We start from the raw sequence: 7,928 nt of genomic DNA, 5'->3' as shown, positions 1-7,928 counted from the left end.
GCCCTGTCCTCCGCCAGCCCCGCCCCCACCCCGTCCTCCGCCAGCCCCGCCCCCGTCCTCCGCCAGCCCCGCCCTGTCCTCCGCCAGCCCCGCCCCCACCCCGTCCTCCGCCAGCCCCGCCCCCGTCCTCCGCCAGCCCCGCCCTGTCCTCCGCCAGCCCCGCCCCCACCCCGTCCTCCGCCAGCCCCGCCCCCGTCCTCCGCCAGCCCCACCCTGTCCTCCGCCAGCCCCGCCCCCGTCCTCCGCCAGCCCCGCCCCGTCCTCCGCCAGCCCCGCCCCGTCCTCCGCCAGCCCCGCCCCGTCCTCCGCCAGCCCCGCCCCGTCCTCCGCCAGCCCCGCCCCCGCCCCGTCCTCCGCCAGCCCCGCCCCCGCCCCGTCCTCCGCCAGCCCCGCCCTGTCCTCCGCCAGCCCCGCCCCCGCCCCGTCCTCCGCCAGCCCCGCCCTGTCCTCCGCCAGCCCCGCCCCCGTCCTCCGCCAGCCCCGCCCCCACCCCGTCCTCCGCCAGCCCCGCCCTGTCCTCCGCCAGCCCCGCCCTGTCCTCCGCCAGCCCCGCCCTGTCCTCCGCCAGCCCCGCCCCCACCCCGTCCTCCGCCAGCCCCGCCCCCGTCCTCCGCCAGCCCCGCCCTGTCCTCCGCCAGCCCCACCCTGTCCTCCGCCAGCCCCGCCCCCGTCCTCCGCCAGCCCCGCCCCGTCCTCCGCCAGCCCCGCCCCCACCCCGTCCTCCGCCAGCCCCGCCCCCGTCCTCCGCCAGCCCCGCCCTGTCCTCCGCCAGCCCCGCCCTGTCCTCCGCCAGCCCCGCCCTGTCCTCCGCCAGCCCCGCCCTGTCCTCCGCCAGCCCCGCCCTGTCCTCCGCCAGCCCCGCCCCCACCCCGTCCTCCGCCAGCCCCGCCCTGTCCTCCGCCAGCCCCGCCCTGTCCTCCGCCAGCCCCGCCCCCACCCCGTCCTCCGCCAGCCCCGCCCTGTCCTCCGCCAGCCCCGCCCTGTCCTCCACCAGCCCCGCCCTGTCATCCGCCAGCCCCGCCCTGTCATCCGCCAGCCCCGCCCCTTTCCTCCGCCAGCCCCGCCGTGTCCTCCGCCAGCCCCGCCCTGTCCTCCGCCAGCCCCGCCCCCGTCCTCCGCCAGCCCCGCCCCCGTCCTCTGCCAGCCCCGCCCCCACCCCGTCCTCCGCCAGCCCCGCCCTGTCCTCCGCCAGCCCCGCCCTGTCCTCCACCAGCCCCGCCCTGTCATCCGCCAGCCCCGCCCTGTCATCCGCCAGCCCCGCCCCTTTCCTCCGCCAGCCCCGCCGTGTCCTCCGCCAGCCCCGCCCTGTCCTCCGCCAGCCCCGCCCCCGTCCTCCGCCAGCCCCGCCCCCGTCCTCTGCCAGCCCCGCCCTCGCCCCGCCCTTTCCTCCGTCCGCTACGCCCCGCCGCACGCTCCTCCCGCTCCTCCCAGGCGCCAGCGGCCCCAGCCCACGCCCAGCCCTACACAGTCCCCAGGCCCCTTGTTCTTCAGCCAAGCGAACTCGCGCGCTCCTTGAACAGGCTTAGACCCCACAACCTCGGTCCTGCGCCTCCCGCTTTCCCGCCGCCGGGCCCTGCTCTGCCCTCCAGGAATGTCTAAACCCTAACTACCATCTGTGCCTGCCAGCAGGCGTCCCGGGACCGAGACTTCAAAGCCCAGGGCCCAGGCTCCCCAGAACCAACCACAGACAGATGCACAGACACCGGGGCACAGGCTCCCCAGGACCATCCACAGACAGATGCACAGACACCGGGGCCCCATGGCTCCCCAGGACTATCCACAGACAGATGCACAGACACCGGGGCCCCACGGCTCCCCAGGACCATCCACAGACAGATGCACAGACACCGGGGCCCAGGCTCCTCAGGACCAACCACAGACAGATGCACAGACACCGAGGCCCAGGCTCCCCAGGACCATCCACAGACAGATGCACAGACACCGAGGCCCAGGCTCCCCAGGACCATCCACAGACAGATGCACAGACACCGAGGCCCCACGGCTCCCCAGGACCAACCACAGACAGATGCACAGACACCGGGGCCCCATGGCTCCCCAGGACTATCCAAAGACAAGATGCACAGACACTGGAGCCCAGGCTCCCCAGGACCATCCACAGACAGATGCACAGACACCGAGGCCCAGGCTCCCCAGGACCAACCACAGACAGATACACAGACACCAGGCCCCACGGCTCCTCAGGACCAACCACAGACAGATACACAGACACCGAGGCCCAGGCTCCCCAGGACCAACCACAGACAGATGCACAGACACCGCGAGGCCCAGGCTCCCCAGGACCAACCACAGACAGATGCACAGACACCGGGGCCCCACGGCTCCCCAGGACCATCCACAGACAGATGCACAGACACCAGGGCCCCATAGCTCCCCAGGACCAACCACAGACAGATGCACAGACACTGGGGCCCCACGGCTCCCCAGGACCAACCACAGAGATGCACAGGCACCGGGGCCCAGGCTCCCCAGGACCAACCACAGACAGATGCACAGAAACCGGTGGCCGTGGCACACAGACGTGTCCTGTTCCATGCTCAGGCTAATTCTAGGCCTTTTCCAATGCTTACAAGGAACTACACTCCATCGGTTTTATCCTCACTCACTTATGAGGCTTTGGAGGGAGGGAGACCCTTCAGTGTTTTCTAGCAGATCTCAGCAGGATGACTTGCTGCTTTGTCTTGGGAGTTGCTGGTACAGTTCCAGGACTTGCTCAGGGCTTCTCATGAGCCCTGGGCTTGCTGCTCACTGCTGGCCTCTACCATGTCACCAATTCAACTTGCTTGCACATGGAGCTGGTACGTTTTAAAGGGCTACTTCAGGGCATGTTAGAACATAGCATTTTATGTGAATTCAATGAATTATAATCTACAGAGTCACTGAGAAATCCTACTTTAGTCAGTCTCATTGTTCGAAGGCTAGTAATGAACTTTTTTTTTCTTTTTTGCCAGTCCTGGGGCTTGAACTCAGACTGGGCACTGTCCCTGAGCTTCTTTTGCTCAAGGCTAGCACTCTAACCTTTGAGCCACAACACCACTTCTTGGCTTTTTCTGTGTATGTAGTACTGAGCAATCAAACCCAGGGCTTCATGGGCACTCCACCACTAAGCCGCATTCCCAGTCCTAAATGAACAATCTTTTATGAGAAAAAAAAATAGCTCAAAATCTGAAATAGAAATATGTACTCCCCCCCTCACCCCATTGCATGAGCTTGCTGAGCATTGGTGGCTCATGCCTGTAATCCTACTTACTTAGAAGGCTGAGATCTGAGGATCAAGGTTCAAAGCCAGCCTGGGCAGAAAAGTCCCTGTGAGATTATTTCCAATTAACCACTCAAAAACCAGAAGTGGCCCTGGGCTCAAGTGGTAGGAGCACAAAGAGGTTCAGGGACAGCGCCCAGATCCTGAGTTCCAACCCCATAACTGACAAAAAAAGACAACACATGAGGTTGGAAACCCTGCTAGTTTGCAAACTAGATTAATGGAGCTAAGGAGAAACCAGTTCTGCACTTCCTCCTGTGCCTTTTACCTCCTACTTCAACTGCTGCTGAGTCATCTCCCAGCAACTTTTGTACAATCCAAAGAAACAAAGTTTGTTGTTGTTGTTTTTTTGGTCGTGGGCTTGAACTCTGGGCCTGGGCGCTATCCCTCAGCTCTTCAGCTCAAGGCTAGTGCTCTATCACTTGAGCCACAGAGCCACTTAGTTTTCTGGTAGTTAACTGGAGATGAGTCTCAGGGACTTCCCTGCCCAGGCTGGCTTTGAATTGTGATCCTCAGATCTCAGCTTCCTGAGTAGCTAAGATTACAGGGGTGAGCCATCAGAGCCCGGCTCCAAAGTAATAAAGTTTTAAATTCACTCATCTCAGACGTTTTACCGCTTGGCCAACAATGCCATTTCCAGCTTTTTGTGAGTAGTTTACTGGAGATAAGTCTCACCAACTTTCTTGCCCAGGCTGGCTTTGAACTACGATCCTCAACTCTTAACCTCTTGAGTACCTAGGCATGAGCCACTGATGCCTGGCTTCATCTCAGACTAATTTTTAATTTGAAAGATGATCTAACTGTAAGGTCCACTCCTAGATGGTGAGCAGACTCCACCCTCCTCCCAGCAAAGTCTCCACCTAGTACCTGGGTTACCTAGGCAACTGGCACACCTGGAAGAGGTCACATCCCCTTCTGCTGAGGTCACATCTGAATTTGATGTGGCCACACCTTTCTCTGCCCATACCCTAGATAAAGCCTAGCCCAGGCCCAGATACACTCTCTCTGCTCTTTTCTAGCTCTTTCTCAGCTCTTTCCTTCTCTTCTCTTTCCCAGATCTCTTCTCTTTCCTAGCTTGCTCTTTCCCACCTCTTTCCCAGACGCTCTCTTTTCTAGCTCTTTTCTCTCTCTTTCCCAGCTCTCTTTTTCCCAGCTCTCTTTCCCAGGCCTTTCCCCACTGCATGGAGGACCAAGATGACCTGGTGCCAGCCGGAACAATGAATAAACCTACCCCTTACCTGAATACCACGTGCCTGGTACTGTTCTTACTCAGCTACCTTTTAAAAAAACCTAACACTAACAATTTTTGTTCATAAATATGTAAAACACTTGCCCAGTATATCACTTCCTAGTATATCCAACCTCACTTCTGAAGTAGATGCTGAATCTAATGGGCACCATCAGGACCACATGGTGGATGATGGGGATTAGGTTTAACTGGCACCCAATGATGGTGGGGGCAGGCAAGCCTCACCTCTTGGGTGATGGGCATGCCTGAATTCCTAGAGGCAGGGTGTGTTACTGGGCCGGCAGCTCCCTGTGACCCTGCACCCTGACACCACACATGTCTCCTGTTCTTGTCCTGTCTCCTGTCTCTTTTCCCCGCCACCATGGAGTCCTTCAGGTCCCCATTGGAGCTGATCTGGTTTGTGGGTCTGGTTTTCCAGCTCGCTCTCTCCTCTATCTCTCATGGTTCAGTTTTCTGTTAAGTTGTATTTGTGAGGCTGCAGATCCTTGAGATAGGAGTCCATCTGCAGACCCCTGATATGGCCTCTGAAAATGTGGCTTCTCTGTTTTCTTGTCGTACACTGCCAGTCTGTACTGTACTATCCTCCATTTGAGATATTTCACCTTCCAGTGTGTAAGAAAAAATAGAATGAATGCATGGTACTAAATAAGCTAAGTAGTTTGTTACAGTGTTGGGTTGTTTTTGAGACAGGGTATCCCAGGCTGTAACTTGAACTTGAAATTGTCCTGTCTGCCATGGAGCTTGAACTCTGGGCCCAGGTGCTGTCCCTGAGCTCTTCAGCCCAAGGCTAGTGCTCTACCCACTGAGCCACAGTGCCACTTCCAGTTTTCTGGTGGTTCATTGGAGATAAGATCCTCATGGGCTTTCCTGCCAGGGCTGGCTTTGAACTGTGATCCTCACATCTCAGCCTGAATAGCTAGGATTACAGGCGTGAACATGCATGAGCCACCAGTGCCCAGCCTCTCCCCCATTCTTTAGCTATACAAGACTCCCAGTGCTTGGATAAATGTACTTTACTGTTTCCAATATTAAAAAATACCACAATATGCCGGGTGCTGGTGGCTCACGCCTGTAATCCTAGCTACTCAGGAGGCTGAGATCTGAGGATTGCGGTTCAAAGCCAGCCCGGGCAGGAAAGACCGTGAGACTCCTATCTCCAATAAACCACCAGAAAACCGAAGTGGCGCTGTAGCTCAAGTGGTAGAGCCCTCACCTTGAGCTGAAGAGCTGAGGGACAGCGCCCAGGCCCAGAGTTCAAGCCCCACGACCGACAAAAAAAAAAAAAAAAACAAAAAACAAAAAACAAAATAAATTTTGTATGTTAAAGGAAGATTAAGGAGAGTTTCTGGGGCAAAGGGCAGATTCATAAGTAGTCTTGTTAGATGTTGTCAAATTCTCTTCCATAATGGCTGAACTCTGCCTCCCACCAGTCAAACCCAAGCGTTCTTGCACTCCACAGCAGCATTCTGGGTGCTTGCTGTTAGGTCTTCCCAGGAAGAATGGCCTGTTCCCTACAGCCCCCACCCAGCATTGTAACCCAGGTAACGGGCACCTCGGCCTTTCCACCCCCTGTACCCTCCAGCTTGTGTAGGCTGGTAGTATGCTCTCCCCCAATAAACTTTTCTGCCTGGATCCTGTGGCAGTCCTATTCAGGTAAACCAGGTTACCCTTCCTCTAATGGGGCAAATGTTCCCTGTCTTACAGTCTCATCTAGATATAGATATGTAGTTTTGTTTTTAATCAGTTTTGCCTGGGGCCTGGACTCAGGGCCTAGGCCTTGACAGAACTTTTTTTTTTTTTTTTTTTCTCTTCCACGTAGACCCTCAGCTGTACTTCTGGCTTTCTGAAGGTTAATTATAGATAAGAATCTCAGGGGCTGGGAAGGTGGCTCAGTGGTAGAGTGCTTGCCTTGCATGCATGAGGCCCTGGGTTTGATTCCTCAACACCACATAAGCAGAAAAAGCTGGTGCTGTGGTGCTGTGGTGCTGTGGCTGAAGTGGTAGAGCACTAGCCTTGAACTGAAGAGCTGAGGGACAGTGCCCAGGCCCAGAGCTCAGGCACCATGACTGGCAAAAAAAAAAAAAAATCTCACTGACTTTCCTACCTGGTGTGGCTTCTATAAGTACAATCTCAGATCTCAGCCTCCTGAATAGCTAGGATTACAGGTATGAGCCATAAGCATCTGGCTTCAGCAAAATTCTTTCTTAAATTATACGAAAATTTATGAGATTTCCAGGAAGATGGCGGAGGAGAAGCTGGAGACTAAACAAGCTCTCATATAGAAAGCAGTTTTAGTGTTCCAGTGAACAGTCCCAGAGAATCACACCAAGTGTGCCATCACAGGACAGAGAGTTAGGCCAGAGAGGGAAAATCCAGGCAAGGAGACAGATGTGAGCACTTGCCAATAGCCGCGGCTGCAGCCGCGGCCGCCATAGCCGCCATACTTGCAACAGAGTCCGGGACGAAGGCATCAGACGTGGTGGGTGAGCGGATTCTACTCAACACCAGGAAGAACTGACAAGGAGCAGACATCTTCATCCTGCAGTTCGCAGACCAGACACGACCCCGGAACCAAGACTCAGCAAGAGTAGAAGCCTGACATCCTCACTCCTTCTCAGGGAGCAGAGGAGGGAAGGCCACCCTTCCCCACCCCCCAACTACCGGATATTTCCAACTGACAAAAGGCCTGGCTGAGCAGCTAGCTCCAACTCAGGCCTTGGAAGAAAACAAGTCATTTAGCAGGTCACAGGAACCTACCTGACCGGGCAGGCTCAGCTCCACCCAGGGAAAAGTCACCCAGCCCAGGCCTACAGCCCCAGGAGTGGCTTTCTTCACTGGGTAAATAGAGCCAGAGGCTGCCCCCCTCTTCGGCAGCCCTGACAATTGAAATTCAATAAACATAAACTCTGAGAATGGCCCAGGCTGGGCTCTGTGAGTTTCTCACAAGCTAGCCCCTCAGGGAAAAGCTACTGTTTGATGAAAGGCCTCAACTCCACCCAGAACCTAGCCTCATCACAGCATCTCCAAACTAGAGGAAACAGCCATCTCCCTCTTCTGTGATACTCAACGCAGATCTCCCTCCCATTGAACTAGCCTGGACGGAGGATCACAAAATCCTGGGTAAAGCAGAGCATTTTTCTGCCTGCTCAAAAAACTAAGAAACCATCCAAGCCACAGGAAAATCTAACACCACAAGCAGACCAGAAACTCCAACAAGAGACTGGTTACAGACACAAGGGAGATACAGGATCTTCCCATTCCCCCCCCCCCCAAAAAAATCAAAGAACTCTTTTTTGTAACTTTTATAAAAATTTTCTAAAATTTTTAAATTTTTAACTTTAAAAAAAAATTTTGTTTTCTATTTTTTTCTTCCTCATTTTTATTTTAGTGATATAAGTGTGT

The sequence above is a fragment of the Dipodomys merriami genome, unplaced genomic scaffold (assembly GCF_024711535.1).
Source record: "Dipodomys merriami isolate MVZ:Mamm:240054 unplaced genomic scaffold, mDipMer1.0.p SCAF_32, whole genome shotgun sequence".
NCBI classification, from domain to species: Eukaryota; Metazoa; Chordata; class Mammalia; order Rodentia; family Heteromyidae; genus Dipodomys; species Dipodomys merriami.
The sequence above is the reverse complement of the archived record's forward strand: the minus strand, read 5'-3'. Positions refer to the sequence as shown.